Below are 13,397 nucleotides of genomic sequence, written 5' to 3' on the forward strand. Positions count from 1 at the left end.
AATAGAAAGGCTTGGTGGTTCATCAATTTGCAAACCTCATCACATGATTAAGGTAATCCATTAAGGAGTATCTATTACATTATGGATGTGAAAGAAGAGTAAGTGTTAGTTGGTATAAGATCCTTAAGAGTACATGTTTCTGGATCAAGTAAAATCGTTTCTTTTCATATTTAATGGATTCATTTTGCAGTCATATTACCTATGGTTTTTTCATATTTATAGAGTTTTTAGGAAACTTTATAAATGATTTTCCATGTATATCTTGTATTCCATTGTATTGATTAATTTTCTAATATCTTTGATTGAATTAATTAATAACCAAGAAAATTTGAGTATAATTTAAAATTTGGTATACATATTGTTTGAATTACCTACTTAGCCCCTTCTAAGTAGTTTTTCAAATCAAGAATACACTTTCAATAGGTATAAGAATAAGTTAAAATTTAAATTTTAAAATTTTCAATTCCTATTATTAGATTTTTAACTCGTGGAACTTCAAAGAGTTGATGCATGAGTCTTCCATTAATTATTCCCCATGCCTTGATAGGAATAACTACGTCCATCGAAAAGAAAGAATGAAATTTTTCCTAAAAATGCAATAAGAACTTTTAGAATATAGTGAAATATGGTTGGTTGCCTCTCGTATGTTAGTAAACAAAAATGAAAGATCAATTATTGAAACTAAGCCTAAATAAAAGCGGGACAAGATTGACAATGCAAACAATGGAACTATTACCATGGCTTTTTATTGTATTTTCAATGGTACGAGTTTTAATGAGTTCAGAAGGGTTGCAACATGTAAATATATCAACGAGGCTTAGGATACATCAAATGTTACTTATAAGAGCATTTTTTTATGAAGTTGTCCAAACTCTATATATTGAGTTTTAAATTTGAGAGTATCAAAATGAATGGAAGTGAATTGTTTTCTTACTTTGATACGGAACGGAGTGATAATATGAACTCTTGCTTGAACTTAGGTGAAAGAATTTCCAAATATAAGGTAGTAAAAAAAAACATTGAAATATCTCTCTTAGAAATTTAGAACTAAAATTGCTATAGAAGAAAGTAAAGATGTAAATACCTTGAGAATGGATGAGTTAGTAGGTTCTCTAAAGACTTATGAAAGAATGAAATCTAGTTAGGGCAAAAGAACATTTCATGTGGACATCAATTGAATTAAGTGCAATTTGGTGAAGGTGGCTCAATACAACCCAAATTGAATTCACCTTTACTTGAGTCTAAGCCTAGGTTGAGCTTGAGTTAAGTAATTCAATTAAAACTTCCTTTGGGTTGAGTTTAGGTTAAGGATTTAGTCAATGAAAACCTATCCTAAAATTGATTTGGTATTTTTATAATAATTTATTAGGTATATTATCATATATGATAATATATATAATGTTTTAAAGAAAAAAAATCAAAATTATAATTATATTAAGTACTATTTCATTTCACTAAAAAGTATATAAATTTATTTATTTTTATTTTACTATTATTTTGAAAGTTGTCTTATTTATTATTTAAATTTTGATATAATTTGTACAAAACAAAGCTTTAAAATCGGAATCAAGTTGCTTTGAAGCTATATTATGATTGCTAACAATTCAAGGATTACTTAGTTTGAAACCTGAATTGGAATAACTATCATAATTTTAATCATGTATAGGATTTGGATGTACAACAATATGTTAGTAACGACTCATCTTTATTCTTAGTTAGCATAGGGATGACAATGATACGAGTATAAATAAGGTCGATTTGATTAGTTTTTAAGTAAAAAATGAACAAAACCAATATAATCGATTTATATGTGATAAAAATCAAACCGACCAAAATTTGGAGTGAAAAATCGAACCAAACGAAGCCTTTTAAGGTCGGTTTGGTTCAGTTTTTGTGGATTGATTTCTAACTCAATGACCTTTTTTAGTCCTCAACCTAGTTGTAAATTTGTATTTGTTTTGAACTCAAAACCCAAAATTTTGAGTTTATATTAGGCCCTAAGTCTAATTTATTTTTAAAATTAATTGAAATTAACTTGTATTTGATGTTAAAAATATATTGAACTTATTTAGAATTAATTTGACCATAATATAAAAATAATAAATTACTTTAATATAATCTAATATAAAAAGACTTACCAAATATCAAATAATTATATATAAGATTTTGAATGGTGGTTAGGTTCGGGTTTTATTAGTTAGTAGAAAAGAAAATTGAAAATCAAATTGATAAGGTTGATTTTTAAAATTCTCAATTTGAATCGACATTTTTATGATTGAAAACTGAGCCAATATAATTAATTTTGATTGGTTTGTTGGTTTTTTTTAGTTTTGTTTACCCCTAGACAACAAGGTGGATTCTAGATAGGCCATCCCATTACAACCTGTCTCATTTACTTATTTCTATTCACATCCCTACCAAAAAAAGGAAAAAAGGAAAAAAGGAAAAAGAAAAAAAGAACTAACTAAATGAGGCGGAATGGGGCATAGTGGATGTAGGAAACTCTCATATCCATTCCAACTTGTCCTACCCTGTTTAACATTTTCAATTTTACATTTTTTTGAAAGTTTTTCATTATTTTCACTTTAAAAATTTTAAATTGTATTAAAAGTAAATATAATTTATAAATTAATAAATATTATAAATATTTATAATTTATTTTTACGAAAAGTAATATTGTATGTATGTTTAAAAAAGTTGAAAAATGAAAAAAATAATTAAAATAATTTTTTATTAAATATTATATATAATTGGGGCAAGATGTGGGATGAAGTTAAACCCGAACCGACATCAAACCCATCCCAATTTTTTTTTTTCAAAAAATTCCTAAATCCACCTCGAACTTATTTATATTTATCTTAAACCTAGTCCCATTAGGGATGAAATGAGATGGATACCTAGAAAAAACCACCCCATTGTCATCCCTAAGTCAATAATCTTCTTCTTCATAGCCTAAAGAGACCCTGCTTGTTGCCTATACTTGTCATTTATCTCTTGATCCAATATTACTTATGATTGTTTTTTATTTTTCAACTTAGCTAACTTACTTTTTGGAAGGTGCAATCCAACCATAAGAGGTTTAAGTGCTTTTGATTTTTGGTCAAATCCCTTCACACAAACAAATCTTGTAACAAGTTGTTTAAAAATAGTTAACGGGTACAACATGGTTGAAGAATAATCTATTGCTAATGTGTATGAAATTGATGTTAATTCCCCAAAAAGTTGAAAAACTTTTGAGAAATTTTAATCGTGTTTACCCTTAATTTTGCATCACAATGCAATATATTAAATATAGTGTCTTAGATAAAAAAAAAAAAGGAGTATATTACAGTTAAATAGGCAATGATTAGCATTAGTTTATATATTGCTGAGGACAGCTTGGAAAATAACAATTTATACAAATTTAACTACTCCAAACCAAAAAGATTATATAATATTTTAATTTTATTGCTTTTTATAGAATATTATTGTGGACCCGCATTTTCACGTGCGCCCCCACTTGATCGGTGAGACTCGTTTTTTTATTTGTGAAAAATTAATTTTGGAAAAAGTCGGAGTCGCTACTTATTTTATTTTTATTTTAAAGGGAAAATAAAACAAGAAAGAAAAACCCTAAAATGTGACTCCATAATTTTTGGAAAAAACATGTCTTTGAAAAACCCGAGTCTAGGTCCGGGGATCAGGTTACCTATTGGGAAGGTACCTCTAAAAGGTAGCACCCCTCTAAGCCCTATAAAGGTCTCTACTGACTAAGTTGAGGGAAATGTGACAATTAAATAGTTGATCATGGATACCTAAGTAAGCTAGGGGTTTTAAAAAAAAAAAACATGTCAAGCAAGAAAGTCTGATCATAGGAGAGAGTTAAAGTGCGTACCTGAACGACTTATCAAACGCTATAATGAAACATAAAAGTTAGTATAAAGATACATCACACAACATGTGTTTTTGTCAAAGATTATCAAACAAGCATCAAATATATATCAAGGCAATCAAACAGGATAGCAAGCATGGGCATAGTACGGAATGACAATCGTATTCATAGGGTTTAGAAAGTGAGTATTAGGGAATGTACCTGGATAACATATATAACTCATAGCGTGCTTCCGCAGGATAGGGGGAGGTTAGATAATAAATAATAGAGCAAAAAAAATCCTAACATGCAAATCTAATTAATATAACAAAAATGATCGAAGTACACTAAATTACCATTCATCACACATGTCTTGTATAGAATTCTTAAAAAAAGAAGATAAACACGATTTCAATAAGTAGCAAAGGTGATAGTAAAAAAGGAATTTTTAAAAAAGATTTTTTTTTTATTAGGGGTTTCACCAATTCCCTAATTGATATACACGAATTTAGCCTAGAATTATCCCATTTATGTGGGACCACAAACTTTGATTCGTGTCTGATTTAAAACCAAACTTTTCATTAAAAACCGAGAAAGATGCAAACCGATCAAAAAATGGTTGCATATTATTTTAAGAAAATGGGGTTTTTGATTCTAAGGACTCTAAATGAATTTTTAAAATAGGTTTTTATAAGGAAAATTTTGGGAAAAGTATTTTATTTTAAAAGGAAAGACATTATTCACAAACAAACAATTCGCAAAGATCAAATATAGGCAACCCAAAATAAAACAAAATCACAAAGTAAAATTTTCTCAGTAATCAACAAAACTAATAAAGGTGAGGGTAGAGGTCAATCTTCATGATTTTCCAATGGCCCCTAAAAATTAAACTTCACAAAAAACTATCAAAGCAATAAACTAAATTACTTTAGACAAGATAAGATTAGAAGATATTAATCAGGAGTTAAAAATGGGGAATCGAACACAGGAGAATAATAAAAAACTAACATAAAACCAATTAAGCTGATTAACTAAAATTTTAGAGAAACATATGAACTAAATTATGGTCAATCTAAGAATGAAAATTGATATATTTAAGATAGAAATAATACAACTTAAGATCAATTAAACAAGTTATCTAAAGCTTTGAAAAACATACAAACTAAAAGTGGATCAACCAAGAAATAAAATTAAGAAGTTCAGAATATGAAAATGACATGGAACCAATCAACTTAAACAACCCAAGTCTTAAAAACTTATGTACTAAAAGATGAAATAAAAAAATAAGATTAATATTTAAAAACATGAATTCAATTGCATAGGATCAATTAAACTAATAAACTAGAATTATAAAACCACTTAAACTAGATAACATGAATCAAAACAAGGATAAACAATTTTAAAAGACATGAGATTAATTACATGGATCAACCAAATTGATAAACTAAAATCCTAAAAAAAAAAGCCTAAACTAAATAGATAAATTAAAACAAAACTAAAACAAGGTTAAAAACATGAACTTTATCAGTAGAATTGGTTAAATTAATGAACTAAGATTATATAAAAAAAATGCAAACCAAACAAATAAATTGCAATTAAACTAAAACAAGATCAGAAGTATAAATTTTATCAATAAAATTAATTAATCTAATAAACTAAATTAAGATTATAAAAATACATCAACTAAAAAGATGGGACAAAACAAAATCAAAACTCATTTTAAAAAATAAACTTTACTTCACAAATTACTTAAACTAAGGAATTAAAGTCACTAACACACTCAAATTAAATCATAAACTAAAATTAAGTTAATCCGGAATTTAAAAAAATAAACTTTACTTCACAAATTACTTAAACTAAGGAATTAAAGTCACTAACACACTCAAATTAAATCATAAACTAAAATTAAGTGAATCCGGAATTTAAAAAAAAAAAACTTTACTTCACAACTTACTTAAACTAAGGGATAAAAATCACTAACACATTTAGACTAAAAGATAGATTGAAACTAAACTAATTCAGAATTAAAATACGAACTTTATCTAACATGATTAATTAAACTAAACATAAAAGATAGATTAAAATTGAATTAAATAAAAAATAAGAACAAGAACTTTTTCTAATAGGAATAATTAAACTAACGAATTAAAATCACAAACACATCCAAACATATAGGATAGATTAAAATTGAACTAAATTGAAATTAAAAATAAGAACTTCTCTAATATGAACGATTAAACTAACGAATTAAAACAACAAACACTAAACATAAAAGGTAGATTAAAAGTGAACTAAATCAAAATTAAAAACAAAAGCTTTTCTAATAGAAATAATTAAACTAACGAATTAATATCACAAACACATCTAAACATAAAAGATATATTAAAATTGAACTAAATCAAAATTAAAAATAAGGACTTTTATAATAGAAACAATTAAATTAAAGAAAATTACAAACACATCTAAACATAAAAGATAAATTAAAACAAAATCGAATTGGAAAAAAAAAAAAGGGAACTTTATCTAATGGGATAAATTAAACTAAAATATTAAAACCACAAACACATCCAAACTAAAAAAGAAAAATAAATTAAAACTAAATTGAAATTAAAACAAGAAATTTATTATATAGGATTAATTAAATCAAAGAACTAAAATCATTAAAACACTCAAGACTAAAAGGATGGATCATAATGAAATCAAAAATAAATTTGGAAATGTACACTTACCTATAAACCGTTGTTTTTGGAGATTTTGTGGGCTGCTCCCTTATTTTTTATGGTTATGTGCCGGCTCCTCAAAGTTATTTGTGCGCCCTCTAAAAAAGAATCCCCCTCGTGTGTTCTCTCTGCCAAATAAAAATCCCCCTGCCTGTTCTCTCTATTTTTTTCTTATTTATATGGTAGCCTCACCCTTATGGGAAATTTTTATTTCCTCTTTTAATGTGCATGGACACTTCAGTATGGAAAGTATGACGGCTGATATGGAATGCACCACTACCTGTGTATGAGGTTCCTTATACGCTGCATCTTTCCGGATTTGAAAATTCTTTAATTTGAGGCAGAAGATTCTTACTTCCTTCAATTCTATAGTGCTGAAAGATGACTGGTTTATTGGTTGCCCACTTCTCTTCGATGTGATGGCTGCTCATTTAAAAAAAAAGGAAAAGGAAAGAAGCTACAGGTCGTGTTGTGGAGCCCTCCATTCCCCCGAATCGATCATGCGTGTTGTACGCTAATGGTGGACTACATGTTCACTTCTCCTCATGCGTGGACTGCGTATCATCCTTGGTGGCGTCAATCCCATGGTTTTATTCCCAATACGCTTCTACAATCCCAAAAGCATCATGGTGCATGTCCACTACAGCAGCACCAAGCCTTCGCACACTTCTTATCCCCATATGGTTCTGCTACATTGCTGTCATCTTCAGATTCATCAAAATCCATGTCAGATGACGAGCCTCCTTCAGTGTCAACGTCAGCTGTGACATCTTCATGAACTGGACGCCTCATTACCGATTCCATGTCCTTAATAAAATGGTCCACATCAAGCTCCACTGTTTTTAGGTCTCTTGATTGCTACACTAGGTAAGCTCTTAAAAATTTCATGAAGTTTAAATAGATTTTTCTTGGAAGGATCTATGGTATTGCAATGCAGCTTGCATGTAAGAACGTGACAATCAGAGAGATTCCACAGGCTCCTGTTGTCCCCAATATTATATTTATAACACTCTTCATGATTAACAAGCATTGACTTCTCTTATTGGTGCTGAATTCAAGAAAACACCCCCTCCTCACGTGATAGCCCTCACTAATTTCATATTTCTCCCTTCACAAGAGCCACTCATCCCAGATTATGTAATTCCACCTCCTCATGCAAAACAAACTAAAATCAAATAAATAAATAAAACTAATGAAAATTATGAGATTGGTAATAAAATAAAATATGATTTAAAAGAAAGAAAGGGAAAAAAATGAGAGACCAGATTATATAATTCCATCATTCAATAAGGGGTCGTATGCATATTTAATGTCTAAACAATTCTAACAATTCTCTATTAAGTAGGTAAATAAATGAAAGAAAGAAAAATAAAAGAAGAAAAAAAAACGTAATAGAAATTAAAAAATGAATAAATAAACAAATAAATAAATGAATAAACAAAGCAAATATAATCATCAAATGCATGCAATAATGATCAAGAGATTATATAAAAAAAGTTGAGCCCCAATGAAGTGTTTAAGTGGGCCTAAGGTGAACCTAAATGTACCTAGGTGAACCTAGGCGAGTCTAAGGTGTCTAAACGAGCCTAGAGTGTCTAAATTACCCAAGGGTGATGCCTAAGTGGACCTAAAAGTGCACCTAAGAGCTATCCTAAAAAGGAATGAAAAGCTTAAGTCTAAATCAAAACTGCCAAGGGTCACAATAAGGGGTTAGGCAATCCCTCAACCAGAGTCTCCGAGGTGACTCAAGGAAGGTAAGTAGTGTGAGTAGCTATGGGCTATCAAGGTACTACTGTAAAGTATTGAATAAGTATCTAATAGGACATGTGCTAGGGGGACAAAATTGAGAGTCTACAATTATATTTCAATATTTTTCCTATTTTAAGGACTAGATTTTTAGCATCTTATTTGGCTCAAATCTTATTTTATTTTGACTATGGGCCCTAGCAGTCGTCTGGCTGCACCAAGCAACATCATCTGTCCAGTATAATACCCAACCAAAGACTGTAATTACCCTTTAGGTAGTAGAGATATAAATGCAACCATTATGAACCATTCAAAACAAGCAATCATTGCATAGCGTTAGTCACCAACTATTTCTAATGACTAAGTAATTGACCATTATGCATTAATGCACATTAAAGCAATAATAAATGTCAATCGTAAAGATGCAAGTAACCTTACAAGACTCTCCACTATAAAAAGGTATTAACACTTGAAAAAAAGGTACACACGGACTCATACTAAAATTCTATCTAGAATTCCTCAAGCTAACTTAGCCATCAGAGGGGCATACTTGGAATAATCCTCCGATCACTCATTTTTTGTAGGTCTGTGAAGTAGTTGAGTGGAGAGAGCCATCGGGGTCAAGTAATAGTTGGTCATGTACCAACAATTAGTGCATTGAAGCGGTAATAAATGTCAATCATGAAGGCACAAACAACATTACTAGACCTTCCACTATAAAAAGGCATCAACATCTAAAAGAAAGGTACGCACACTCTTACTCATACTAAAACTCTATCAAGAATTCCCTAAGCTAACTTAGCCATCGGAGGAGTGTGCTCAGAACAACCATCCGACCACTCTTTTTCTTGTAGGTTTACGAAACAACTGAGTGGAGAGAGCTACTCAAGTTGAGTAATAGTTAGTTGTGCACCAACTTTGACTACAATATTTACAAATTGTAATGTTTCTCTTCCACCAGAAAGTCTCCTAAAAATGGTTCACCATAAAGTGATCATGAGACCAAAAAAAAAAAAAAATTTATTTTGCTTATACATAAAAAAAGAAGATATTATATTATTATTAAAATTCTCATTAGCTAAATTTAATCCATATGAATATTTGAAAGTTATTTCCTAGCAATATTGATCTTGGAAAAGAATGCCTTTATAACATTTACACCCATTTTTCATAATAAATTTATGATATGTGTGTTTATCGTTTATAAATCCTCGATTGTTTGTCAAATACTCATCAAGTATTTTTAAAATATCATTCTTTATTCAAGTGATACTTATGAAATCATATTATCAAGAATAACTTAAAAGTTTTAACCATAATAGTGAATAAAAACTATTGCAAAAATTTATGTTGGGAATCTTAGGATGATGTGACCTTATGTAATGGCCCAAACCTAATTTAGAGGTAAAGGCGTAGTAATTTAGAAAAAATAATAATAAATTAAATTACTTTAATAAGGGTAGAAAAGTCTTTTCATTTTTAAAAGTCCTAGGTATAAATTAGATTTGCTCTATCTTCTTTATTCAAAAAACCCTTTTACATAGAGATAAAAAAGATTAGAGAGTGTAGGGTTGAAGAATTGGAGGTTTAAGGTTGAAGATCAATTTTTTAAGTAAGATTTTTAACCCTTGAATTATTATTTTCAATTCGTTAATTAGTTTTGAATTGTTAAAAATTCTTTGAAAGATTTCAATATAAATTAGGGTTAGTTTATTTAATTTTTAGATCACAATATTGAAAATTTATGAAAATAGGGGAATTCCGAATATTCAAATGAATAAAAAAAAATATAAGAAAGAAAAATATATTATAGACCTTGGGATTTTTTGAAAGAGAAAACATATGGATTATAGGATGTGAAGAAGGAAAAATTTAATAAATGAATAAATAAATAATGTGATTTTTTGGAAGTATGAAAAAGAAGAAAAAATAATAATAATGTAGAAGTGTGTAGAAAAAAATAAAAATAAATAAAGGGATAAGTATAGCCAGACAGGAAAGGAAGTTAAATGTTGGGAACAAAAAGAAAAAAATGATGGTATTATTATTATAATAATAAAGGGTGGAGTTGTTGGAAAAAAAAAAGGTAGGAATAATAATAATAATAATAATAATAATAATAATAATAATAATAATAGTTTTTGTTACAAGTTTTAATTTAATTCAAGTATATAAAGAAATAAATAGTTAGGGTAAGATTAGGAAGGAATATGAATTTTATAAAAATTTGAAAATTCACTAAATTAATTTATTATTGTTTAGGAAGTTGAAAATAATATTATTGATAATAATGTTAACATAGGAAATTAATTAACAAACTAAATAAAATATTTTTAGAATTGTCAAATTTATATCTTTAGATAAATAACCAATAATAAATGTTGAGTACGATATTATGTTAGATGAGAAGTAAATTCTTTAAGATTTTGAGTGCTTCTTCAAGGTAAGGGAAATTAATGTAAATTTTGTAAAAAAATAATTTTCTTTTATTGTATTTTGCGATGTGTAATATATATATATATATATATATATATATATATATATATATATATATATATATATATATATATATTTATATGCATGGATCAAATATATGTTTTGCATAAAAAAATATGTTTGAACTTTTTTATTTGTTTATGAAAAATGAAAATTGTGCAGATATGATTTTTTGTTTTGTAAGTTTGAATTAATGAAATAAAGTGTTTGACTCTGGTTTCTACGACCTTAATAAATGAGTTATAATAGTTGATATTATATGACCTTAGTCAACGAATTATAATAATTGACCTTATGACCCTAATTAACGGGTTATAATTGTTGACATTTGGTTTTGTTCACCTTAATTGTGACAAATTTGAAACTAGTAACTCATTTGTAAAATCCTACTTAATTGGACACCATTTTTTATATGATAACTAGAGCAAAAATATTTGAAACGTGTTTGATTTAGATTTGATGTGAAAAGGTTTTGATATATATGAAAATCTTTGGTTGACCAGTTTAAAATGTATTAGTATATTTGAACTCAAACGTTTTTATAAAAATGATTATACATTAAATCTCTTATTTGCAAGCATGATTGAAACTATTCAATCCATGAAACTGTATTAGTGTTCCTTATTGGGCTTTGAGCTCGTCCCCATTTGTTGATAATTTTTTCAGGTACCCTTAGTTTGGGCGAGAAGTGACGGTTAGGAGGGGACTTTGGCTTTATTAAAACGTTTGTTTAAACTTTTTTTTTGGACTTTATTTAAATGTCAGAATTTGATTTCTATTAACTATTATTTAAGTTTGAAATTGGTTGGATAGTAGTACTTTAGTTGATATGTTAGTTTTAAAGTTGATATTTAGAGATGTTAGGATTTTGTTCCGCTACTTTGAATAGGAATTTGGTAATTGGTAATTTCTAGTTACATGATGAATGTTTGTGTTGTTTTTGTTAGTCAAACTTTTATAAACTTTATGCAGAAATAATTATTTTTTAAAAACAATTTTGGATACATAAAACAAAATAACTGGAAGTACTAAAATAATGATCATATTTTTACCTTGATCTATGATACCAATAACACTTTTGAATTGAGATTGAGTCACCTTGTGAATTGGATTGTCAAGGTCTTCAACTCACTACTCTCATATAGTGGGTGAGTCACTTGTGTGGTGTATGCTGTTGAAAATGAAACAACAAAAAGACATGAGAATGAGAGTGTGACTTGGGACCTCAACTTATAAAAAATTGCACATTTTTTAGTCTTCCCATCAAAGACTATATGAGAGTTATACTCATTATTTACACCCATTATGTACAAATTAATGGGTAATGGTGGGTTATTAATTTGAATGCATCTCTATAATTGCATAAGTTATACTTTTTCATTTTCCTCCATTACTCATAAACATAATGTACCAAATAAATTTCATAATGATGGGGTTACAAAAGTTATAACACCATATTCATAAAAAATTTCTAACTCCCCATTTTTAATTTGAGTCTTCTATACATAAGACTCTTGGATGCCCAATCAATTGATTCACCTACCTATCAATAGATACCCTTAAATAATATTTACACAAATGTAATTATATATGACCACACATTATAGGAAAAAAACTAACAACTCCCACTTGGCCTACATAATTATATTTGTAATAGATTAAAATATAATATGACCATAACAATTTATCAAAAACAGGCATCCCTTATGTTAAGATTATGTTTCATGGAACCACTAACACCAAATCATTGAAATGATTGGATCACACAACGATCTAATATTCTTCAAGGATTATAGTACTAGCACCTCCATTAACATGAATCAATGACTTTTATGGCATTAGCAACATTAAGGTGATAATGTTAATTTATTCACATAATGGTCCCATCAACTTTTAAGCATCTAGATTGTGCGCAAAATGGATGTATAAAAGTAACATTATAATCATCAATATATCATAATCAAGAACTTTATTCTCATTATAATGTGATCACATACATTACACTCTCAATCAATCTAAAATTAACAAACTTGCCACCAAGCCCATACGCGCAACATAATCCATAAAAAACTTAGGTGGAAGACCTTTTGTCAATGGATCTGCCAACATGAGTGTATTTTTAATATGTTCAATAGAGACAACTCCCTTTTGAACTTTCTTCCTTACAACCAAATACTTAATATCAATGTGCTTTGATCCTCCTATAGTCTTATTATTTTTAGAGAATCGGACAACAACACTATTATCACAATATATCCTCAATGGTTTCATTATTGAATCAATAACATGAAGCCCTGAGACAAAGTTTCTAAACCATATTGCATGACATGTGGCTTCATAACATGCTACATATTCTGCCTCCATTGTAAAAGAAGCTATCAATGATTGCTTATGGCTCTTCCATGAAATAGATCCATTTGATAACATAAAAATATAACCAGATGTAGACTTTCTGGTATCCTTACAGCCGACATAATCAGAATCAGAATAACCAATAATCTCTAGATTATTTGTTCTTCTGTATATAAGCATGTAGTCCTTAGTCCTTTGTTCTTCTGTATATGAGCATACATGATACTCCCTAC

This window comes from Vitis riparia, chromosome 18 (genome assembly GCF_004353265.1).
Source record: "Vitis riparia cultivar Riparia Gloire de Montpellier isolate 1030 chromosome 18, EGFV_Vit.rip_1.0, whole genome shotgun sequence".
Classification (NCBI taxonomy): Eukaryota; Viridiplantae; Streptophyta; class Magnoliopsida; order Vitales; family Vitaceae; genus Vitis; species Vitis riparia.